The 26,510-nt window shown below is 37.2% G+C and overlaps 1 protein-coding gene across 2 annotated transcripts in view; it reads left to right on the top strand.

The window, feature by feature from the left end:
• The window catches only part of ARHGAP24 (Rho GTPase activating protein 24), a 522,903-nt gene that overhangs the window by 277,568 nt on the left and 218,825 nt on the right, over positions 1–26,510 (top strand). Inside the window, exon 1 of one of the 2 annotated variants that reach the window (XM_036853849.1) lies at positions 23,857–24,029. The exons of the other annotated variant lie outside the window; for it this stretch is intronic. The gene's annotated coding sequence lies outside the window, so the exon portion shown is untranslated. Of the gene's footprint in view, positions 1–23,856; positions 24,030–26,510 lie in introns of those variants that run through there. 2 annotated transcript variants of the gene reach the window in all.

Genomic DNA, 26,510 nt, shown 5'->3' with positions numbered 1-26,510 from the left:
ATGAAGGGAGGTGATTCCCCCTCTGCAATTTTCTGTGCGGTTGTTTATTTTGCATTTTTTCCAGAATCACAAAGTATAACTTTTTTTGTTTACCATCTCAGTATACTTATGGGGAAAATTCTCCCTTTATTTGAACTAACTCACTTACCTGGTAAGAGCCTTTAAACTTAGCAAGTGAACGCTTCTTGTGGAGAAGTCCATTCCTAATCTCAGGGCATTGCATTTCTAAGTGTATCTGATGTCAGCGATCAGAATGCAGACATGTCAAAGCTTGTATGGCACTGAGTGTTACAACACATGAAATAACCCTGAATTCTTCATTGATTAAATAGCATGTTTAATTTTATTAGAAAGTAAACGTATTCCTTCATGGGGTACCACTGCTTCAGCTACTGACCTATGGGGAAAAAGTTAGTGCTCTGGGAAACTTCCATTATTTTATATCAATTATGACTGGTAACACTGAGTTGAGTATTGTTCATGGCCCCTTCTAGCAAAAGATAAAATGCAAAGAAATGCAATAATGTTTGAGACTGCAAGAGCCAACAGATGATACAATATATCCATACCCATCAAATTCTTTTTTAATAGTTAATAGATGAACTGATTAAACTGAAATGATTGCAAGTATTTAAGCTATTCTATATATTTAATCAATAAGATGCATTTTTAGGGATTGAACATTATGACCCACACTTAACTCACCTTCTAAAAATTAGAGCCTTAACATTTCATATCTAACTTCAAATGTTGAAATTCCAATCTCAAAACTTTTTAATTATACTACAATTTTAGAGTATTACAAATATTCCCTTATTTTTATTGGAAAAGAACTTACAGAGCCTAGTTTCTCATTTCCAAAATTTATCAGAATCAGAGTCTCACAGTAAAAAAAGAGGGGAAGTGTTTAGAACAAATATTTCAAGGTACCGAATAAGCTCTTTTCTTAGTATCTTTTATTTTTTCAATGACTTGCAATTTTTCAAAGACAAATAACTTTTGAGTAAAGAAAGTGTTTATACTGTTTACAGAGGAAAAGTCTCATAAATCACACGTAAGGCAGGGCCAACCCCTTTGCATCCTATTGTTCGTTTGTGGCTTGCTATGGAAAGCATTTTATTTCCTGAAGTTGGCTGTATTTTGTCGACCTCCAGGACTCAAGATCTGTTTACTGAATGGCAGTATAATTCCAAAGCCCTTGTTGAACACGGGGGTTGGAGTTAAGACTGGAATAGGGGGATTCCTCAGTGGCTGCACTGGCTCTAATTCTATAGCAATGATGAAGGAATAAATTCATTTCAGGGTATTACTGGGGCCCTGAGAAATCTTAACTATGTTCCAAAGTTATTTTCGTGTGTTCTCTTGTTTGTCTTCTGACCAGAACAGTTGTCTGAAGGTCCCTGGAATCAGGCTCTTCTCTGAGGTCAGATGACCTTTCTGAGCCTAGAATGAATCAGTTACAGAACATTTGAGTCAGGCTACCTCTCTCTTTCTCCCAGGACTAGTTTCTTCCTGATTGTAACCCTAGGGGGATATACCAGACACTCACTAGAGGGCAGCAGGGGGTCAGTGGAACCAGTTCTTTGGGAACTTGCTAGACTGTATTATGTGCTTTGAAAAATGCCTAACAGTTTTTAAAAGTTTATTCACTGCCACTTCCACTACAAAATGCAGTGGCATCAAGAATCTATTCATGTGGGTGTGTTTGTTTCACAAAAACCTGGAATAAAAGACACATATAACCTAGCTATTTTAATGCAAGAAGTCTATCAATTGCAAGGCGTTCATCAGCTACACCTGTGAGAGTGCGGGTCCCTGAAGGACTGGTCTCTGTGTCCATGATAGGAATCAAGCCACAGCTGAGTAGATTGTGAGGGAGGAGGCCTAACGTCCAGGAGTGAGAAATGAGGGAAAACGACTGGACCTCTCCAATAGCTGGGGCGACAGGGGGAAAAGGGGTGGCAGGTGAAGAGGTATTCCCTCCATTCAATAATGAACCGTATCCTCCAGATCCACCCAGGTGGTGTGTTTGCAGGAAGGAATATCACTCGCACTATTTTCCGATGCAGCCCCCTAAGGAAATTGGGGAAAGGGATGTGGACATCTCCTTTTGCAGTTTTATGCTGCGAGAGGTGAGCCCAGCCACTCTGCCTGCACACATGGCACATTAGAAGGAGGGAAGTGAGCAGGTTGACAAGGGAATGACTTTATGAAACGTCATGAGGGGGAACAACTAACTTTGTGGAAGGTGGCAAGGACGAGGGGTAGACAAGAGAGAAGAAGGATTTGAGTCATTGTGCGCTGTGCAGTGAGCTTGAAACGCAGAGACCACAGTCTGTGGAAGAGAACAGTAAAGGCTGTCAAGGAATATGATGCATGAGCCACCCCAGGACCCTTCTAAGCAAAGGAGAGGAGTAAGGTACCGAAGGTTCTATAATCTTGCTAGTGAGACTTGAATATAAAAATTATTTTTCTTATCCTTTTTATTGTTACCACACTCCTTCCAGGGCATCCTATAGGATGGCATGAACTGGACAACTTAGTTCTCAATTAACAGAAATAATTGCACTTTCATCCCCACATTTCACTCTCCGAGGTTCATTGTGGATAAATATAACATACCAGTGTACAATTTTGTTTTTAATTTGAATATCACTGGGAAAATATTAATCCCCATCTCTATTTTTCTCTGTGTCAGCTAGGGACCCTTTGCATTAGAATCACACGGGATGAATTGATTCTTATACATTAATAATTTTAGGAGGAAGAATTTATTAAGGACTCTAAAAGAAAGATATAACCAAATGTCAAGGGAACATAAAGAAGGGGGAAATTACTTTCTGCCAGAAGACTCTGGGAAGATTTAATGGGAAAAATGGCATTTGAAAAGATTCTCAAAATATAGGTAAGATTTTTTTACAAGGAAAGTAGTGGGAATAACATTCTCGCACAAAGGAACACTTACCTGTTCTATACCTGCTTGGCTAGTGAAGAGAGATTGATGACTGAAATACTGGCACAGAGGTTGAACCCAGCTTGTAAAAGGCTTTATGCAGAGTGCTAAGAAGTTTGAAATGTAGTCTGTGGTCACTTCAGCAGGTGTCTGCACAGAGCTATGTAATCAGAATGGCACTTGAGGACAGCTTCTCTTTCTGTAGGGCTGGGGCACAGACTGAAGGCAAAGGCATGTTAGGAAGTAGAAGAGACTGTCCAGGTCTGAGGAAATGACTCTGTGAAGTAGAGCTATGGCTGTGGGAATGGAAGAAGGGAATGAACAAAACAGGCATTAAGGAGGGAAGAAGTTGGTTGTTTAACCTGAAATCTTTTAAATGTGCTTCATCAATTCTTGGAATGAGGGAGGAGCTTTGTCTTCAAAAACTTTGTGTGTTGCAACCGTGGATCAGTTGGGATGTGGCCAAAGACAATCCAACTCTATCTTCAAGGTTCCGCAATTGACTCAGAGAGGGAGACAATGAAGAGGTAACGACAAGAGGAAAATGTCTTGTTAACTGAATGCTGCAAAGTGTTGCAGATAGATGGGGCTTCATTTAGCCAAATGAAGATAAACTTTTCTTTCTTACTTCCTCGGTTTGGGTTTACTGAATTACATGTTAACATGTTTTAATTCAATGTACTTGTTAAATTAAATATCACAAGGTTATTTCAATGAGGAGATATCTAATTTTAACCCCAAATAATAATAAACAAAATTTAAACTTTGAGATAATTGAAGTCAAGTCGAATTTACGTGGTTCAGGATTGCATTATTTTAATATTCAGTAGTACTGCTAGAATAGTATTCAGCAGTCACAATGAGCTCAGTAACCTGAATTTTGCTTTTATACTTCTTATTTAGTAAATTTTTCAATCCTAGGAAACACCATTCTTTTATATTGTGATGGAATCTTACAGGCAGGTCTAAGAAACTTAGAATTTCCTATTTGAACTTTTCTTGACTGTAGCATGGAGCTTCCCGTATGCCAACAGAAATGACATTTTCTTTCTGCTATTTGAGTAATCTGCTTCCAAACAGGAAAAACAGGGAATAGGACCAAACGCCTGTGACAATTACCTTTGGAGCAAGATTTGAAGCCAATTAAATCATATCCATATGATTTTGTTTGGACTATAATTGCTATTGCAATGAGATGCAGGAAGAACAGAAGGCCCTGCAGCCAAAAAGGACAGAACTTGGAAGAGTTCAAGGCCCATCACATTAGTGATTCTTACAAATTGTACTCAGAAGAGATCTGACTTGCCCCAAGCAGTTCACAAATTGAGCAGTCCAACTGTATCTTACGTACATTTTCTGCTTTCCAGTTATGACAGATGCCTACTTGTTGTGTTCCAATTGCTCTCTAAAATACATCTGTCAGCTGCCTGCCTCTGCCTGTTCTCAGTCATCGATCAGTATTGCTAACAGCTTATCAATAATTTAAAACAAAAATCTGGAGCAATGAGATCTCTGTAGGCATTGCAGTGTCAACAGGAAAAATGAAGACATGGTAATGAGGAAAACATTAGTCTGATTATTTTAGGAGGGATACATTCTCATGCTTTCGTGGTTGTGTAGAAGCTGTAATTACCTCCCCACCCCCCCCCCCAGTGCTTCAGGTCACAACAGCTTGGAGAGTGCTGAAGTTCTTCGTAATTTGATTCTCTCTTGTTATTCTGTGCTTTATCAAAGTTAGAGAAATGTGCACCCAAATCTTACCAGTACAGCCAAGATAGTTCTAGAGTTTTTTTCTCCAAGCCTGGGATGATTTCTCTTTAGTCGCAGCATGTGCTGACACCTCTGAATAGCTGAGAATGCTCTCCTCAACAGAACTCCTCAGCGGTCACCTGCATCCCACCCTAAAAGAGCCCTGCTGGGAACACTTGGGTCTTCATTGGTCTTTTGTTTATATGAGTGAATTCTCGCGTTATTTCCTCTAAGCTGGAAGTTGTAATCAAAAGGTGAATCACAGAACTGAGAGAAAGGAGTTAAAGGGAAACCAATGGAAATTATATTTAGAAAACTGAGTAGACTGAAAGAGGATATTTTTAAAGGAACAGAAAATAAAGCCCTGATGCATGGGTCAAATTAAGAATGAATATGGTATGAGGAAGGGGTGGAGTTTCAGATGAAGCAAAAAATATGCCTAAAATACGTTATGCGTTCTCTCTGTGGGATGGAATGACGTTGAGAGTTTCAGAAGCAGAGAGCACCCCAAGGAGCAGACAACAGAGATGACCTCTTTCCACCTCGGCATTACATAAGACTTAACCTTCTGGATGCCGACTCTGCCTTTCTTGGGGAGAGCATAAGGTTCAGTGAACCAACAAATGGATTGAAGGTGTTTGTAAAGAGGAAAGACTGAGTCCATAGTAACGGCTGTATTATGATCAACAGTGCTACTTTGTTTCTTTGTTTATGTCTCACAGCCTTTATATTGTCTTTTCGAGAACTGAGCCAGTTGGCCAGTGGCCATGGTAAAATTTTCGTTGCTAGTGAACATGAATACACCCCATCAGTGGATGCATCTTTCAGTATTCTGCTTAAACTCTGCTTTCCATTTGAAATGTCATATAGTTATAGGTGAATAGAGAACAGTATTTAAGAAAAAATGATTTGCTCAAAATAGTGTCCAAATACTAAGCTACGTTATGGAACAATTATCAGTATCATTAAGTAATTTGCTTCTATTTTTGTATAAAAACTATAGCATGCAATTACATTTAAGGAAAGTATTTGACTTTGAGCATTTGTCTCATGTCCAGAAGATCGTAGGGTACATTTTCTAAGAGAATGAGAAGGAAGGAAGTTTGTCAGAGACGGATCTGAGAGAGAAAATGTGATGACCTACTGCCAGCCTTCTACTTTTCTAAACTTCTCTGTACCAAACCTAATTAACATAAATTAGCAAGTATTATTATTAATAAAACTATGGTTCCTTTAAAGGTGGCAATCTAATTACTTTATCCAATATTTTATCTGAATTATTCCTCAGACAATTCTGTGAGATAGATTATTATTTTCTATTTTACAAATTAGGAAAGTGAGGGGAACCAAAAGGTTAAAAAACAAATACCTGACATCATGTAGCCCATGAGGGAATGAGCTGGGATTGGTCCAGGTCTGTCTGGCCCACGCTTTAGTATTTAGGGTCTGCTGCCTTCCCTTACAGCCAGAAACTCCTCCAACAGCAGGCCCACTGAAAGAAAGGAAAGCAATTTCCTGTTACACTTATGCAAAGAATTCCTGTGTGCCTAAAATAAAAGGATTTACTCTACACCATTGGTTTAATTAGCGTAACTGTGAAGATCAACGAGTTCAGAAATGCTTTTTTTTTAAGAAAGGAAAACCAAGATGACATGGCATAAAACTTGGAGTAGCTATGATTTTTTTAAGCACATGTTTAAAATTTAATGACAATAGCTTATCTTCTTTTAAACGACTGATTTTCCTATTAATATCTAAAATAAAATATTTTTTAAAGTATAAATTTTGCACCTTGCAAACATTGTATCAGTATTTTGAGTATATATCCACTGCCACATTCTGGTATTTTATAATTGCAGGAAGTCAGTATTCCAAGTGGAATGATTTGGTGTCGTTATTTTGTTCTGAAAAAGCACACAGTATAGCACTGGCTTGTGATAAATCATTGACATTCTGCTATGGTGGCCAGACCATTATTTTCTTATATTAAGGAAAACACTGAGTGCAGCAAACCAGAATTATAGCCCATGTCATATTATTTGCAAGAACGATAACTAAGGTGCCTAGGGCACTTGCATAAACCGCTGTTTCTTGTATTTTCCAGGTGATAAACCTATTAGTTTGGCAATTTATAGAAAAGCCATAGATCCATCTCAGTGCCACTGGAATAACTGATGCCCCTTTGGCAGGGTACATCTACCAACAACAAGAGGTGGAGGGTGGGAACCAAGGAAGAGGCCTGGGAGAGAGGGTCAGTGTCTAACCACCTACCAGCTGGGAAGAAAGGAGAGGAGCCCAGAGCCTTCAAGTGTCAGAGGGAGGAGTCCAGGATTACTTAGTCATTTATTCTTGGTTTGTCTGTCTGTTCATTGATTTCTTTATTTTAAAGGGAGAATATGTGTTAAATACTTCTCTTTACCTTCCTGAATTATTACAGTCTCTAAATTTTCAGAAGTCTGTGATATACGTATCATCTAAGCTATCACAAGCATGCTTTCTTACCAGGATTGAGAAAGTGTCTTCCACATGAAAGGCTTTTTTACAAAATACAAAAGCAGAAGTAAACAGGATTGATACTTACATTAACATTGCATGTAAACTCCAAAAGTCAGCATTCTATATTTTCCTTATCAGAGTATATATCACACTTCATTTTTTTCAATGTTCATTTTCTGTCTCTTCTAATAAATGTTAAGGTCTGTGAGGAAATAGATTTGCAAATTTTCGAAGTATAGAATTCAGTATAGAATTCAGCATCGAATGCAATGCTGAATGCCATGGAGTTCACAACACTGAGGGTTTCTTGAAAAATTTAATGACGGTTTTTTGGGGGTTTTTTCCCTGCCAAGAAACTCTAAGCCAAATATTCTTTTCTCCAGCTTTCCTTTAATTTGTACCTCCTCACACTTTATTTTAGAGCATTATCATAGATAGGCTGAAGAAATCCACTTTTCTATTTACTATGATGTGAGGGCTTTACGAGGCAACATTTTATATTTGTTCTCCCCTGCAATAATCAATGCATTAAAAGGGAGGCGATGCTATGCAGGGATACTTAAACAATCAATGAAACACATTCCCAAGCAACAATAATGTGAGGGAGGCACTGCAATTTGATTAGTGACCTTTTCATTCTGTATAGAGATAACCTTTACTGATATCATTAACCAGATGAAACCCTGGTTTGATGCTGCTCTTTTAAGCACAGAGCTTGGTATTGATTGAGAAGCAAGATCTGAGATTTTGTTAGTGTCGAGCTGTTTACAGAAACAAGAGGTACATTCCTCTCCTTTTCTCCAATCCCGGAAGTAATTGTTTTTTACCATCAGCTAACAGAGGAGAAACCAAGGACATTTTCTTACTTCTGTTCTTTTGCTATATACACAGAAAGCTGTTTAAGTGAAAGAGCACTTTCTGTATGCTATAAGGATGGAGGCTTTTGTATTAGCAATTCTGGTGTGGCATAAGTGCATCCCCTTTTCTGTTATTTTATTCTCAAGGATCACTCATTATACTGCTCCTTGTTAGTACTTTTCAATTCAGAAAGCCTACACTACTCCTACATGTGTTTACATTTAAACAAACCAAGTACACTTAATTGTTGCCCTGTGAAAGGCATATGTTATCATGGGGAAGACCTAGAGATTTTTGCCTTTTGGCCCAAATGGCTGATTATCTTTGAAAGGTTTAATCTGCATCTGCTTGCATACCATAAAAATAGAGTATTTGTTTGGTCTTTTAATGAATGCACATAGGAATCAAACATTAAGTTTTAATTCCTGAGCTAATGTTTAAATGAAAGTCAACTCTTAAGTTGAATACACTATACATTCTAGAAAAAGAGAAGTTTAGGGCTTTTTAACTTAATTTGGTGAGATCAATTTGAGAACAATTCTTTTTATGGTATATGAATTGGGTTGTGTAGTGCCTGGAATATTAGAACGTGCATTTGAGTGGAATTATGAAGTTTGATTGATTTGCAGACTAAGTTCATAGCATGTAAGTGTGATCTATGGATTCAGAATGAATAATTAATGTTTGGCAAATAAACACTAGAAAAAAATGAATCAAAAGATTTACTAAGGGGACTTCCCTGGTGGCGCAGTGGTTAAGAATATGCCTGCCAAGGCAGGGGACAAGGGTTTGAGCCCTGGTCCGGGAAGATCCCACATGCTGCGGAGCAACTAAGCCCGTGCGCCACAACTACTGAGCCTGCGCTCTAGAGCCCGCAAACCACAACTATTGAGCCCTCGTGCCACAACTACTGAAGCCCACGTGCCTGGAGCCTGTGCTCCGCAACAAGAGAAGCCACTGCAATGAGAAGCCCGAGCACTGCAATGAAGAGTGGCCCCCGCTCGCCGCAACTAGAGAAAGCCCGTGCACAGCAACAAAGACCCAACACAGCCAAAAAATAAATTAATGGATTATAAAACAGAAAAAAAAAAAAAAAAGATTTACTAAGGTACAAAGATATTTGAGGGAAGAATAGAAAAATTCTTAGGGGTAAGAGTGTTTTCATATTCCCTTAGGTCTCCAAACACAATAGTAATTTAAATAAAGAACTGTGGGCATCTACTGTTTTTTATTAGCAAGCTTCTGATATATTAAGAAAATATATTAAGTTTAACAATTATTATGTATTTGTAGTTTCAGAGAGACAAAACTTAGTAAAATAATTATGAAAGATTGTGGGAATGGGTAGTAAGAATGGATATGGTTGCTTATCATGAAAACTGAAAATTTATCTAATTCTAGGTGTCAAAGACAGAGACCAACTTTTTCAAATGGGAAGTACATTTAAAAAAAAATCAGTGGACACTCTCTTTTTTTTTTTTTTTTTAAACTTTGGGTTTATTTATTTATTTATTTATTTTATTTTATGGCTGTGTTGGGTCTTCGTTTCTGTGCGAGGGCTTTCTCTAGTTGTGTCGAGCGGGGGCCACTCTTCATCGCGGTGCGCGGGCCTCTCATTATCGTGGCCTCTCTTGTTGCGGAGCACAGGCTCCAGACGCGCAGGCTCAGTAATTGTGGCTCACGGGCCCCGTTGCTCCGCGGCATGTGGGATCCTCCCAGACCAAGACTCGAACCCGTGTCCCCTGTATCACCAGGCAGATTCTCAACCACTGCGCCACCAGGGAAGCCCGACACTCTCTTTTAAAACATGAAATCTCATGTACCATGTGCAGCCCTTTGGTGATGAAAAGTTGAGAGCAGAGCAGAAATAAATTTACAGTCAATAGCATGGGGTTGTTTTTAGTTTGGAGATGACTTTTTCTCTGTCAGTATAAACTTGGTTTTTTTCTACCCGTATGAATTATGGATTACAGTTTGTGCAAACATAAAAATGTTGATTTGCTGCACTTTACTGTTGAGTCAGATGTTTTGTTCTTTGTGATCTGTTTTCAGCCTAAAATAACATCAACAATGGTAATGCAAAATCAAAATACTTAAAGCCCTGGAGGGAAAATCCATCAAAATAATGTCCCCACTTCCTAATTCTGAATATTGTGATTCATCCATCTTTTTATATATAGAAGAAGGAAGTGGAGAAGAGTCTGGGGGCTGGGAATCAGCGAAGTAAATAAAGACGGAAGGAAGGAAGGATGGAAGGAAAGAAGGGAGGAAGGAAGGAAGGGAGGAAGGGAGGAAAAGAAAGAAAGAAAGAAAGAAAAGATGGGTAAGGAGAGAATAATAAAAATATTGGAAGACGATTTTGGAATTGATTGCCCTCACTTAAACGTCTGGGGTGCAGTTTAACACACTGAAAGAACTCCTTGTTCTTTTTAAATCAGTGGTGTGCAGATTCTTGCCACTCAGAGTGTAACTCTCTGGCCAGCAGTATCAAATAGGAACTTGTAAGAATATCAGCTTCTCATGTCTCCACCAGCTCCCTCAGGCCAGAATCAGAATCTGCGTTTTTAGGTCGATCCCCAGGTGGTCATATGTTGTTAAGAATAAGTTCAGCCGTGCACGGCCCTGTGTCTACTGGCAGTGTGCATTTGTCCCTGAGTGACCAGGGACCACAAACAAAGAAACACAACGTGTAAAAAGCAGAAGAAAAATCTCCCAGGAAGAAAGCATAAATAAGAGGAAATATAAAATCTCCCACTTATGCTAAGTGCTTCCCACTAAACAAGACATCACTAAAGTCATTCATTAGCTCTAACTTGAGAAAAAAAACTATAAGAGGTGGACTTGCCTTTTTCTGCTTCTCAACATCAAACAAAAACTTTCTTACAACTTTGATGTTTAATAAATAGTTTTAAATGGTGTGTTTATCCTTACCAGCTCAAGTCTCAGGTAGTAATACTTTAATGTTTTGATTTTGAATGAATTTAACTGTTTCTCTAGGTTGCACTGCTTCCAACTGTCCATTTCCATGTAGATATGTGTTTTTTAGAATTTTTTATGTGTGTTTGTAATGTATATATTATGTGACCAAGATACATAAACACACGTGATACATAAACACACCATGTGAATGCTTCATCATCTTCATTGCATGCTGTGAGACTACAGCAGTTTCTGCCTTTCTGTAGAAGAGGAAGAAGGCTTATCTGTATATGCCAAAAGCACTGGAGACTTAGAGCACCTCAACAACAACAAAACCAACCAGAGTACCTGAGAGAAGAAAAATGGCATCTACTCTTCAGCCAGTAGACTGCAAAGAGGGGCAAGTTATTAAAGAAGAAAGAAAACATGTTTTCAAATTTCAGTATTATATTTTAGTCATGGCAGTAGTAACTTATTTCTAGCTGATATTAACAAATGTCAAATGTGATTGTGGAGAGAAAGAAAGGCTCTTCCCGAACTATGACATTCTTGGTAGGAATTAAATTTCTATTATCCTTTTTTTTTTTGTTTGGCAAATGATCCTCTGATGCGTGAACTGGAGAATACAGTACATGTTTGTATATGTAATGCTGCAATGCTTATATTATCAACTTTTGTTTATAACTTGGCCCTTGGTAGTGACTGTTGAGGAAAGGAATTGCTCTAAACTTGAAAATCCTAAGACATTCTGAGGGTACAGCCAAAAAACATACTGACTTCTAAAAAAATGTGCCGACATCTTTGCTTTGAAGGAAAGATAAACAGTGTTCTTGCAAGGTGGGAAGGGTGTCAAAGAGATTCACACTCACAGTCCCAGAGAAAAGAGACTGTTTAGATGTGGCTGCTTTGTTAACCATGAGCAAAGTGAAATGAATTGGCATGACAACCTGCAAACATACTGTAGCAAAATAATAACATAAAAAATAAAATAATTAAAAACAAAGAAAGCAGAAAACAAATGAGAATAGCCTGTCAAATACAGATTGAAAAAATACCTAAGACAAAAATGAGATAGAAATCTAAAGTCTTGCACAAGTACCCAATGCTATGCATTATTTTAAAAAATGCATTGTCTAAAGAAGACCAGGAATTCCATAGATGTGAGCTCAAAGACAGAGTAATAAAACCAGAGAAAGTATTTATTTTCTTCAGAGCTGAGGAGGCAAATTGAGAACTTAAAAAAAGACCTTTATAAATCTAACAAGTAAATTAGCATCAAGAAAGAACCGCGATGAGATCACTGGCATGAAAGAAATACTTGAAATAATTGTAGTGAAAGCAGACGGGAGACAGAAATTAGAATAATAAGCAAAAAAATGATAGACAAGAATGGGTATCTCTGAAGGGCAAAAGCCATTAAATGGAAAGGACAAATATTTAAAGACACAATGAAAGAAAAAAGTAAAATTAAAAGCGTACCTGGATCTGCAAATTAAATGGGCCCATCAAACTGACATAAAACAGGATATGTGGACATATCCTGTTATCTAGCATCAAGGAAAAAGGAAAAATTCCACTGGCATCCAGATGATAAAATCAAGTTGCATAGATAGGGAAAAACAAACAAAACAAAACAAAACGGAACAGGCTTACCTCAGACTTCTTCACAGCAATTTTGAGTGCCAGAAGACACTGGAGGATAATAATTTTCATTGGTATCATTTACCAATGAAAATATATCTAGCAAGCTGCTGTAGGAACATATTCTCAGTGATACAATACTTATCTATGCCTTCCTGAAAAAATGACTCAAATGTAAACTTCGTGAAATCAAGAATGAATCAAAATCAAAAACTCAAGAATAGGAATGTGTGATAAAATTCTCACAGTAACACTGACTTAATTTAACTATAGGACTAAGATTAAACACCTGGTAAAAATAGGGTTATAGAACAGAAAGCAGATATTATTATATCATTCTTATTATTTTTGGAATATTTATGTATAATTAAAATGTAGGGAAAGGTGGGAGAGGAGATGGAAGAAAGTATAAGTAATAATCGCCCATATTTTTAAATCTGAGCATCCAATTATATTGTGAGAACTTGAAATATATGATTAAAAAAATAAAAGATATATTCTGTGTGTGTGCCTATATATCTTTACATTTTTTTCTTAGCTCTGTCTGGTGAGAGGGTCTAGAAGGAAAGTATGAGTGTTCAGCACTTGGTTCCTAAATGCTGTTCTCCATTAAGATAAATCAAGGTGAGAAGACTGATTTTAGTCTGGGACAGGGAAAGTATAGCTAAGCCTGAAATATCTTGTTGCCGCAGAAATAAGAATGTGCTCAAAGAATGATAGTGGGCTTCCCTGGTGGCGCAGTGGTTGAGAATCTGCCTGCCAATGCAGGGGACACAGGTTCGAGCCCTGGTCTGGGAAGATCCCACATGCCGCGGAGCAACTAGGCTCGTGAGCCACAACTACTGAGCCTGCGCGTCTGGAGCCTGTGCTCCGCAGCAAGAGAGGCCGCGATAGTGAGAGGCCCGCGCTCACCACAACTAGAGAAAGCCCTGGCACAGAAATGAAGACCCAACACAGCCAAGAATAAATAATAAATAAATAATTAATAAATTAAAAAAAAAAAAAAGAATGATAGTGACATAACAAAAGGACACAGGATCCAGACTGAAGGGGCTCTCACTGGCCAAATTTGAAATAATTTCAATATTAAAGTAGATAATAAAATAATTGGTTTTAACCAATTGAATAAATTAAAAACCCATGAGTTTCTTTTAATATAAATAAATAAATAAATAAAAATGGATGTGACGGGAAAGCTCTTTTTTATTATCCAATAAAATGACAGCTAATAAATATAGAAGTAATCAATGGATGCTAAAAAATGCTGGGTGAGAATATGATAAGAAAATGGATCAAAGTTAAGTTCATCAATTTCAGGGCAATCTGATGTCACATGCCTCTTGATAAAATGCAGTGAGAAAGACCCAACATCACTTTCCTGTCATTTCTGCTAAAAACGTATAACCTGAATCTAATCCTGAGGAAATGTTAGGCAAATCCAAACTGAGAGACAGTCTATAAAATAATTTGCTGTACCCTTAAAAATTTCAAGATCAATAAAGACAACAAAAGATTGAGGAAATGTTCCAGATTAAAGGAGTCTATAGAAAAAGAACACTAAATGCAATGCATGACAATGGACTGGATCCTGAAATGGAAAAATAATAGCTCTAAAGGACATTAGTGGGATAATTTACAAATTTGAATATGGACTGTGGATTAGATAATAATATTTTATCAATGTTAAATTTCATAATTTTGAGGATAATACTGTAGTGATGTAACAAAATATCCTTGCTCTTAGGAAGTACACACTGTGTACTGCTAAAGGTATACATTGTCTCCAACTTACTCTCAGTGATTCACAAAAAAATTAATATGCCTATACATAGATTGATAGATGGAAATTGGTAAATCTGGGTAGAGGGTATTTGGGTTTTGTTTGTAGTATTCTTAGAATCTTTCTGTAAGTTTGCAATTATGCTGAAATAAAAAGTTACAAACATCTAATGATGATTCATCTCTATTATAGCCCTTCCACCTTTGCACAACTATTTCTGTACCACATCTCTCCGAATAGAAACAGGCATATCCAAAGTTTTTCAATGAATGGTGTATCCCAGTGCACGTATGTCTCGGTCATATGTTTATAAACTACACACACACACACACACGCATGCGCACACACACACTACCAATACTTCTAACACTTCAGTGGAGTGCCACACGTCTCCATCCTTGTTCATCTTTTCTAACTACACTCACTCTTCTGACTATCTCATCTACTCTTATGTCTTTACATGTCATCTACTTGTCAATAACAAATGGAGTTTGAAGAATATAAACACTCTAACATTTCACCAACAAAGTCGAATGGTATCTCCTGAAATATATATTCTCTCATAGGAAAGTATTACTAATATAGATGATGACAGACTCATTGAATAATATCAAGAAAGAAATCAACGTTGAAGTTTATTGCAAGACCCAGGGACTTGATAGTTTCCAGGATGAAAACATAAAGAATATACTGAATAAAATTTCAAAGAAAAATAAAATTATTTTCTTGATAAGCTAAAACTGCCAGTAATTATCTTACCAGTTCAATAACTGCTGGCTAAACTGGCCTTTGGGAGTGTTTTTTCCCCTAGAACTGTGGGAAATATGCATTGACATCTCTTAATCTCAAATGCTGGGATTAATAGACCCAACAATGTGTTGATTAAAATGATGAAGGAAACACTGCAAGGGCCAATTTTTGATGAAGGAGACAGATCTATTCAAGTAAGACTTTTTATTGATTAGTGGCCATATAGTGATGAAGAAACATACAGTATTCAGATTTGAAACACACATCTTCACACAAAAGCAATCCTTAAGAGATATTCAAATCAGCAATTCTTGAACACTTGATAAAAAGAGGAATGGATTCTAGGGAAGTCAATTCACATGTGACTATTTCCTGGAAACTTCTGCCACATTGATGAGATTAGGGTCCTTGGTGTGATTCATTCGTTCATTCAAATCAGTAAACATTTATTAGGTAGTCATTTTGTTAAGCGTTTTGACTGCCAGTAAAATATTGCATTTATTTTTCTTAGCCATCTGAAAAGTTGTGTAGATAAGTCATAGAGGAGAGAGATTTTATGATGACAAAAGAAGACACATTTGTTATTATGCTTACTTGCTTGTCTCTAAAGTTAAATTTGTATCTTCCAAAAATTGGGGTAAATGAAGATAATATTTTATTTTTGAAAAACAGATCTGTGGATATACATATGTATGTATTTGTGCAAATATACGTGTACGTGAACAGATGTAGATGGATGGATGGACGGATAATCTGGGTGGATGCACAACAAACTGTTGACAATGGTTAATCCTTAAGAATAGGATAGAATTGAGGTGGTAGGAACCTTAAATTTTACATTATATTCATCTTCATTGCTGTTTGTATTGTTTATAAGGAAATATGTTACTTCTGCATTGAAAAGGAATCAAAATAATACGAGGAAAAAGTCTGACTTCCTTGTATTTGGTGGCATTGAAGCTTGAGATCCAATAGCACGGGATTGATGGGCACTTTGTTTTTATTATTTTTTGAACCATGCTTATGTATCTAGGAACTTGTCAAAGACTACAGCCCAGGGAGGCGCCTCCTCTGTTCATTTTCAACACTCTGTCTTGTAAATGTGGATTCATTCTTTCCTTATGAGAAATGACAGAGTCAGGAAGCAGCTCTACACTTCTGAGGGAAATCTTTTTTCTGTATAAACTCCGGAAGCTTGATCCTCAGTGTGTTTGGGGATCCCAAAGAAGTTTAATATTTAAAAATTATTAAGCACAATGTGGTTTGGCAATATATCTGATGACTTTTCCCATAAGAAAATCCTAACAGTCCTCCTATTATACATTGAAAAATAAAATGTCTCCCCACTGCCTATGTTTTTATTCTTGGGAATCTTAAAAAAATCAACATTGCTGTTACCATTGCAGTTGTTTTTTCAATAACTGGCTGTTTTAATTTCCTTATGATACAACAGATATCTTCCCAGTCCTCATAGATAAATAAACCTTAAACATATTTAAAACATATGGGAGATAATTACCTCAGAGAATAGTTGAACTTCACATCTGAAAGAACCTCCAAGGTACTCTAACTAAATCCTCTCATTTTGTATAGGCGAAAACTAAGCTCCAGTGAAGTGTTTTGTCCAAGGTCACACAGCTAATTGCTGACAGAACCAAGGTTGGAAACCTAATTGGTTGTGACTGATATCTCCTGTCTGTACCTGGGAATGTTAGCTTCCCACGCTATGCCCATTCTTCCTTTTGTGCAGCTTAGTAAGGAACTTTGCCATATAAGGAAGGATATCTTCATCTACGAAAAAAATCCAAGAGTGGGGCAGGAGAGTGGATTGAGATTTGACTGAGTTTGGTGTTTATTCATATTGACTCACGGCTGGTTAATGCAATGAAAAATAAGCCTGTGCTTATTAAATAATCAAAATATCTAGGGGCACCCATCTAAACGAAGATCCTTATATTTTATAGCCAAAATGTTTATGTGAATTCATTACTTTATATGGGAGACTAGACACTATATACTTGTTGTCTTGACTCTCTTATAATTCATTGTTTCATATAATTTTTTATTAAAATAAACTATGGAACTAAAATGATTAATATATCCCAAATGGTAAAGTTGATCTGGCTGTTTTATATATATTGTACTCCTTGTCCAAGTTGTGTAAAAATCCTTCACTTTTTAAAAATCTTGCCTCGCGTTAGGAGCCAGTTACTCTAAAACCTCTGACCTCAGTTTTGATACTATCATCATCTGAAAGGCAGGTTTAATGCCAACCTCTAGGTAGGGTGGTGTATATCCAGGTTTGTCTATAAGAGTCCTGGTTTTTATCTGCTATCCCATTGTAATTAATGAGTGCCTCCTTTTATTCTCAAAGAGTCAAGTTTTGGATAGTGAAATATATGGTTATCCTACCCACAGTGGATGTAAAATATGCTAGAAAAGGAATTTTCCTACTCCAACTTTAAAGCAAATCTCAGCATTTTTTTTCCTGTTTGAGCTGTCTGCCCCTTTCTGTTTTCAATGTCTTAAGAGTTTTACCTCTTCCCTTCCTAGATTCATTGAAACTGATTTGTCTTTCAAACTCCATTCTACTCAAAACTCAATATTTGACTTGATTAAACTAGGATATCTGCCAAGTCCACTTTCATTTTCGTTTCAACTGACTATCCTGGTATAGAGTGTGAATAAATCTTTTAGGCTTAAAATGATTAGGTTATCAAGAGGAACTTGATGAAGGGTTTGTGCTTTGCAGGGAGAAAAACATATAGTTCCGTAGAAACAATGCAAATACAATTGTTTGTGTGTTGGGTCTCAAATCTGAACACGCTTATACCTAGAAAAACCTTAAAAGTTCTGCCTAAGGAATCTTTTAAGATCCTGCCAAATTGTATTCCAATCTCTTCAAGCCTAATCACCCAAATTTAAAAATCTACAATCTCCTAAAAGGGGCAGAAAATTTAGTGTAAAGAATATGGGCTTTTAAGCATTTTCAGTACTCTAATGAAAAACTGATGAACTCATAAAAGTGCTAACAAAAGATCAAGATAAAAAAATTAATTACATGGGACTGAGTGAACTGATGAGGATGAGTATAATTTTTGTGACTTTCTGTTTGAATTTAAAAAAAAAAAAAATCCCACAAGGACTCAGAGGCAAAGAATAAACAAATCAATTTTCACTGCAAAGTAAAAGAGCTGTTACAGTGGAGGATTACTGGACTGAATGTCAATATTATGACATAGTATGAGTGTGTTTCATGTTTGGTAATTGCAATCATTGTTGCTTTTGTTGTGGTCATCCATTTACAATGCTTGGTGTGAGTCTATTTATCTCTTGTAAAAATAAAATACAGTGTGTGTGTGAAAAAAAAAAAGTACAAAGTATGCATTTAAGGCTAAAAAAAAAACTATGAAAATAAATAACACTTTCTATTTAAAAAAAAAAAAGAATATGGGCTTTGTGGCCACATGGACATGAGTTCAAATTCTGCTGTCACTCTTTCAAGCTGCGTGCCTCAGCTTCCTATTCTGTAAATGGAGAGAACTTATGAAAAATGTCTTTTATGTAATGAGGATTTACTACATTTTCATGCGATTCTAATACTGTATACATTTTTCTGTAATGATTTTATGGAAATTTTGGAAGTAAGTTTGCCTTTCCTACATCTTCCTACCTATGGAACAATTTAAACATCTTTTGAGGCCATCTCTGTCTTTCTGTCCCTACTGCCTAATTCCAGACCATCACAATGTCTTAACTGGATAAAGAAAGATCCTCTTAAGTAGTCCTTTAGATCACTTGTTCCTAAATTCTTTCTCCACTTAACATTCTAAAAACAAAATATCCCGTGTTTAAAATCCTTCAGTAGCTACCCATTGCCTTCAGGATAAAACCCCAATTCCTGACTCTGGCTTTTGCCTATATTTCTTCCTGCATATTTTATCTATTAGTCTGTCGTTCATTCTACATGCCAGCTCTGTAGAACTACTTGAAGTGGCCCAAGCATGTCCTGTCTCCTGCCTGGAATGTTAGTCCTTTTCCTTTCCTTCAGCATTCAAAATGTGCTTTGGTTTCATCTCCTCAAGGAAGCCTTCTTTGGTCACTTCCCTTCTTGATTCCATGCTACTCTAATGTGCTCTCCTATAATTTTATGCTGATTTCCCCAAGTGTGTAGACTTCTTCCACCTCCAAAAGGTAAGTCTCTCCCCATGCTGGATTTCGTATTTTTCTTTATACTCAAACATTGCACATTATATGAACTCAATAAATATGGGCTTCAATAAATTGAAGGAAGGAAACAAGGGAAGAGAGGAAGAAAGGAGGGGATGAAAGAAGAAACTTTCACCTTATATTCCTAGGGAATTTTGTATTCTGGATAAAGAAATATTATTATCCCATGATATAGCAAGGAATAATTATACAGCTCTCATGACCGAGCACAAAGCCCTGTCTATAGAAGGCAATCAAAAACTATTTGCAGCTTTGATTTATTGACTAAATAAATGACACCTATGTATTTAGATTAATATTTAGTCAGTACCATAAGAAAAGGGCACTTTTTTCCAAAACAATTTAAAGTGATGTTATTTGCCACTGAGTGGTAACAGTGTTCAAGCAAGAAATTTCCTCTACCAGGGTGTCCTAGGGGGGCAGATGCTGTGGTGCCTGGGAAAAATCATTCTCTTGCAAACAGAGGATCGCCCTCTCTTTGCCTGCCATCACAAAACACCTTTCTGATGTGACTGGACCCAGAGTGTGTTGAGCCAGTCACATGACCCACAATACATCTGAGTCCCAGGACCCAGAAAGGCTGACTCACTAAAACAGGTAATTAGGAAGCAGTAGGACATAAGACAGGAGAGGAAATCTAATTTACAGCTCACTGGAGAGCTCTGAATCAGTGTGGAGGAGAACTGAGATGGGAGATGAAATTATCTGTGAGCTCACCTCTCTAAAATTATTTAGTCTTCCCCCTTTTCATTTAAAAAACATATGTTGTAAATGCAAGGATTTAGCTTCTGCTCCTGAAGAGCTGGCAGCTGAGAGCAGTTTCTTGAAACCACCTGAAAAGGATAGAATTAGGATATCTGCTATTTTAATAAGTGCAATTACTGTAGAGTTCAGGAAACAAAGGAGATATCTGGAAGCTCTTAGGACCTTCCAGCAAAAAAACCCCCATACCTAGTTAGGTGCATATATCCATGAAGGATATTCTGGCAAGTCAAGGAGATATTCTGGCCTTTGCGTTAAGAAAATTCAAGGGTTTAGAGGCCCCTTGTGTAGATACAACTACATGCCTAGAGCCCAACAGGGGCTCTTTCTTTATTTCCGGGGTGCCTAGCTGCTGAGCCACAAGGAGATTTGCAGGGTTCTGTCAGTTGTAAAGGTGGATTAGTCTTTGCCCTCATGCTTATGGACTTGGGTTAGATGATTGTTGACTGAAGAGTAGTAACCCAGGCAGGAATATAAATAATACATTCAAGAAATATTTATCAAAGACCTATTTTATAGTCGATACTGTTCTGAACACTGAGAAGAATGAGGTTAAAACAGCCTAAATCTAATGTTTCTGATCTTATTTATAACTTCTCATACATTTCTGATGGTATAAAACTTATTCTAGAGGACATACAGTAAACATATTTAAACTAACTAATGAAATGAATGAATAAGTAAAAAAGAACCAAAGACAATTTTGGATAGTAGTAAGTGCTATGAAGAAAAACCAAAATAGGGAAATGAGGTAGAGAGAGTAAGTGTATGTGGTGGGGAGGATGGTGAGCCAGAGTGGTCAGGAAATTCTTTTTCTGGGGAGGAAGCATTTGAGATGAGCTTTGAGTGCTGAGAAGGGGGGTAGTTTTGTGAAGATATGAGGGAGGAACATTCTAGACAGATGGAACAGCAAGTCAGGAAAGCAGCAGGAAAGATAAACAGGGGCGAAATGATGAAGACCCTAGGAGGCTATGGTTAGGCATTTGGATTTATGAGAAGGGCAGCGGGAAACTTATAGGGATGAAACAGGGAATGATGGGAAACTCTTGGACACTATGAACCAGGGGATAATGGGAAACCATGGAAGGGATGAAGGAGAGTAATGATGGGAAACCACTGGATGATATGTAGCAGGGAATGATGGAAACCAGCAGAGGAGAGGAAGAGGGGAATAATTACTCTGGCTGCTGCTAAGAGACTGGATTGTGAGAGGAAATGGGCAACCGAGTAAGCATGTGCTGGAATTGGTTTAAGAGAGTTGATGCTTGAGATTTTTTATGGACATCAGTCCCCTGGGACTGTTAAAAACTTCCATGTATGAAAACTTCTCCCAAGCATAGAATAATCTAATAGCTGTTCATGCATTCACTTCCCTTCACTGCTATCACAAAACTGCTCTCTGGGATTCTTTAGTACAAGCCTTCTTCTTACATTACTGTAAACCTGAAAAAGAGGAGGAGATCAAGAGTTAGAGAATTCTGACTGCCTTGTCTGTGTTAATACAGTCTGCCCTGGAGTTCACCTCTGCTGTAAGTACTTCTCCCATCAGTGGAATTCAACTCCACAGATTCTGTCTTCATAACACAGTAACTTTTCCCCTCTAAACTACCTTAGTATTCTGAAATTCAGAGCATGCCAAGAGTAGGGCAACCTGGAGTATGTCCAAGGGTCCTAAATATAAAGGGACAAAATTTTTTAAATGGTTGTATATCACTGTGCTATTTTATTTTATTTTAAATATTTTATTTTATTTTACTGTATTTTATTTTTTGGCAGCGTTGGGTCTTCGTTGCTGCACTCAGGCTTTTTCTAGCTGTGGCGACTGGGGGCTACTCTTGGTTGCGGTGCACGGGCTTCTCATTGCAGTGGCTTCTCTTGTTGCGGAGCACGGGCTCTAGAGCACAGGCTCAGTAGTTGTGGCGCACGGGGTTAGTTGCTCCGTGGCATGTGGGATCTTCCCGGACCAGGGCTCGAACCCGTGCCCCCTGCATTGGCAGGCGGATTCTTAACCACTGCGCCATTGGGAAAGTCCCACTGTGCTATTTTAGATCATGCTGAATTTCACATATTGACAGCACTTGCTTTCCTCCCAATTCGTAGAAAGGAACCATGTCATGAATTACAAAGTAAGTTTGAGGGCCAATTTCCTGTTGCTTGCACTGGTCACCAAAATTGCTGGTTCTTTCTTTGCTTAATCTATTTTGAGAGACTTTGGTTCCTGAAGTCAATACCTATAATCTATTGTCTGTGGCTCAGCCCACTTCTGTTCTAAACAACCTGCTGGTACGTGACTTCTCTCTACACCTTTTTTCCTGAGTCCGCTTAACAACCCTGAATCCATCTAAATCTCTGTGTGTCTCCTCACAGCCTACTTCTCTTTCAAAGTTTTACTCACACTTCCTTCCTGCCTCTTCTAACAGACAACAGGCAAAATGTTCAAATCAAAAAAGAAATAAAAGGAAAATATGGAAAACTTTTAGTAAACCCAAGAAATACATATCAGTGTGTCAAACTCTTGTCATATTTGACATATTAGTGTTACGTATAAATGTAGATTAGATGTTAATGTCTGTGGGATTTCCCTTTGCGTAGACAACAATCAGACAATTCAGAATAAAAGAATAGGATCGTGCCATTGTGTCAAGAAGCACTGTGGTTTTACAAGATTTCTCTCTCAGCATTTACGTGTTCTGAATATCACTTGCTTATTCGTCAGGGTTGTAAAAATGATACGGTATGCATTAATTACTCAACATTTTGGAAAACATGTTTCAAAAAATCTAATCCAATTTTCATTTTAAAAAGTATACTTTTATAATTATTTGGTCACATATAATAAATAATAGTCAAGAATAAACTTGTATGTGTGGTAAAAATTTTTCTGACAAATTGAAAGTGGAGATTTTTGGTAATAGTAATGTGTTTCCGGTTCGAGAGCCATGTAACAATACCACTGATACTGGGTAGAAATACTGAACACCTGTCACAGGTCCGTCCCTTTCAGAAGTAGTTCTCTGTAAGCACTAAGGGATGTTCACATCCCCTGAAAAATGGCAACTCCCGAGTCATAAAAATACTCTGGAAAATCATCAGTGGAAAGATTATTTCCTAAGTACAAAAGAAATTAGGCATTATAGAGAGACTTTCACTCTTAAGGATTTTAAAGTGGAGAGGAATTTATTTTTCTGAGAACAGATGGTTCTCACATTGTAATTGTGTTACTCCTCCTGCCAAGTCATTTGGGTATGATACAAGGATACAGAGGAAAAAGGTAAACCATTTCCCCTCAGGTACTCTAGCGTAGGAGAAAAAGCATTGAATTGGGAATTGTGAAACCTGGTAACTATTCTTAGCTGGCACGAATGAGCTATGTGAGTGACCTTGCACAAATCATGTTTTCTCTGGGCATCAGTTTCATTATTTATAAAATGAGGGCATTGGGTTAAACTATATTTAAGATCCTGTTGTGCTTTCTACGGTTCTCATTTTTAATTCTCCTTTTTTTAAAAATTTTTTTTGTCTTTTTTCTAAATGCTCAAATACTACATTATTTAAGGTATATTTCCTGGCAGTGGTTTTTTTTTTTTTTTTTTTTCCTTCCCTCTCTGTCTCTTTCTTCAATATATGGGATAGGAGGATACTGACTAAGTCTGAGGGGAAGGAGGAGGAATAAAATTAGCTACAGGAAGGGTTTATATCCCCCTCTACAAGAAAACTTAAATACAGCTACCACCGCTTTGAAAGGAATGGTTTATGTCCAAGCAGCATTTTCCAGACAAGCTCTGTACTTTTTTTGCCAACAGAATTAACTTTAAACTGAAGTCAGTAGACAGTTAAACAAGAGTCGGCACTGGAAACAGCTGTGAGTAGACAAGACCAGTTACTTATAAGGTACTGTTTTTTACTCACTGAAATCTCCTTCAGGGTTCGTTTGTTTCGGGCACAAGTATTCTGTGGTCATTTGACCTTTTTCTCCCACTTTGCCTCTATTCTGAGAGAAAACACACTCTAAAATATGTTAGCTCTTTAGCTCTTTAGTATTGTTTTGTAGCTGTTGGTGGTTGAAGCTGCTAAGATTTTGTTTTGTTTTGTTTTCAGGAACCTAATAATTGTTGTTGTTATTTTATTTTGAAGCTTAGTTTAACTTTGTCCTTTGTTTCCTCTTGTCATGGGTGGTTTTTATGTTTTATTGTTCATATAGAATAAAGTGGGATATGCTTTAATATTACAGAATGTACAGAATGCTCTTGACCTGGGGGGAGGGGGGCAGAGATTGGTTAATGCATCATCAGCTTCAAGTATAAAACCTATATAGCCAATCAGATAAGAGGACCAGCACAGGGCAGCTCCAGGCACTTTAACTGGCTCAGTCGAGGCTCCCTGACCTCATCACAGCTTGGTGGGTCTGACCTGGAAAACACAAGTTTTTGAATTGGGGTTTTATCTTTAGTTTGCTTCTATGCTTGTTAATTTTAACCCTTCCTTCCCTTTACCCCCATTTATCTTTAAAAATTCTGGTAAGCCTGCTTTTTTTTTAAATGAAGTTTATCTTGTTAAGCTCATCCACCTTAAAGGGACAACATTTCTAAGAGTGATGTTTGCCATAAGATTTTAAATCACTGAGCTATGGAGGGGCTTTCAGAGCAGAAGAAGAGGAATAGCCCACGTGGCAGTGGAGTGGACGGAAAAGACCCCATGTACCACTGTCATCTGAGATGTCACTCTTTCCCCAGAGGCCTGGTTAATTAATATATAGTATTTGCTGCTGGTCAATAAACAGGTGATAGAGGCAACTTAGGAGTTCTCTATCTGTGGACTTTCCAGAAAGAAATCTTACAAGTCTACCACTGAAAACTCCAAAAGTTTTAGAAAGAATTTAGCCATTTTTGGAGAGTCATCTTTCTGAAATCCACTATATATTTTGCTATCTCTCTGGAGGGGACTAAATTCAATTTAATGTTTTCTGAATTGCTCAGTATTCTTGTCATGAATACACATCATAGAATTATTCTATAATGTAATAATACTTGGGGGCTCTATTCTGTGGTGTGTAAGCCTATTTCTTCTTATGTCAAAAGGTCACATAATTACTATGCTTTTAAAAATTGTTGTATTATTCTTATAGGACATTTTGTGTGTGTGTGTCCACCATCCATATGGAAATGGGATTTCTTTACCTACTGATGTGGACAGTTTGCATTCTCTAACAACTCTCTTCAGCCTCAACCAAACCTTTGTAATTATTATTTCATTTGTGCTGTGCACAAGGAAACCAGAAAAAAAACAAATTTATAAAAAATTATGGAAGGAATGAGAGACAATAACTTTATCTGAAGACCCCAAGAGAATCTTTTATGAGGAAAGTGTAGAACCAAAGTGCATAGACACAGTGACGTCTATTTTAGGTGCTTAGGAGACTTTTGGTTTATGTCCAAGTTCTTGGTTGTGTTCTGTAGTAGAAGTTGTCATGGAAGTGGCTCTGGGATAACTACCTCATTCCTGCATCAGATACAGAAAGTGCTGTTTGTTCTGCTTTTTATACAGTTACTGGAGGCATGTGTCAAGGAGTCAGTGACTAGCCAAATCCCAAGGGGCCTGTAATATTAATTAATATTAATCAAGTACTATGTATTCTATTTTAGTCCCATTCACACATATGCTATTCACATGCATGTATGGCTGGGAAATAGCATAATACTGCTTTGTAGGAAAGAGAGAAAAGCAAAAAAAATCATTATCATCTAGTCTATGCAATTCTTCTGTGTGGTGATGATACTTTAGGGAAAAAAGAGGAATGCAAGGCTAATTGTCTCAATGATATCTTGGTTTCTTTAACTGCATCTTCTCTTGCAACTTTTTTTAAGCTGAAAATACTGTAAAGCATTGAATTTAGTAGCTGAATATATGTTTTCTTATCTTCCAATATTTTTTCTGTTGTGCATTTCAGAGCAAAATGAATCACTGGTTTCTCAATGATCTTGATAATTAATCCTATTCTACACAAGAAAAATATTAAAACTGGATATATTAGACAGATACGTGAAGCTATAAGCTGAGTCCAGGGCAATTCTACATTCCAACTTTAATTAGAATCCACTGCTAATTACTTGATCATAGAGCTTTATATAGAATTACATTGTGAGGCCTTTTGTATTGGAGGCCCTTTTTAAACTTAAGCTATTTTTTTAAATACAGTTTTCTCCTAGTCACTGTAGAAATTGTTCTAGGTATTAAAGCATCTTGTGGTGTGTATGACAAAGTCTTTCTGTTTGAAACAATGAATTAAGGACTGCCTTTTGTCTGCAACAGTGAATTTAGGGTCTATATGAATTTAGAAACATTGTCTAAAAGATAGAGATTTTGCTTATTTCC

The sequence above is a fragment of the Balaenoptera musculus genome, chromosome 5 (assembly GCF_009873245.2).
Source record: "Balaenoptera musculus isolate JJ_BM4_2016_0621 chromosome 5, mBalMus1.pri.v3, whole genome shotgun sequence".
NCBI lineage: Eukaryota > Metazoa > Chordata > Mammalia > Artiodactyla > Balaenopteridae > Balaenoptera > Balaenoptera musculus.
The sequence above is the reverse complement of the archived record's forward strand: the minus strand, read 5'-3'. Positions and strand labels throughout refer to the sequence as shown.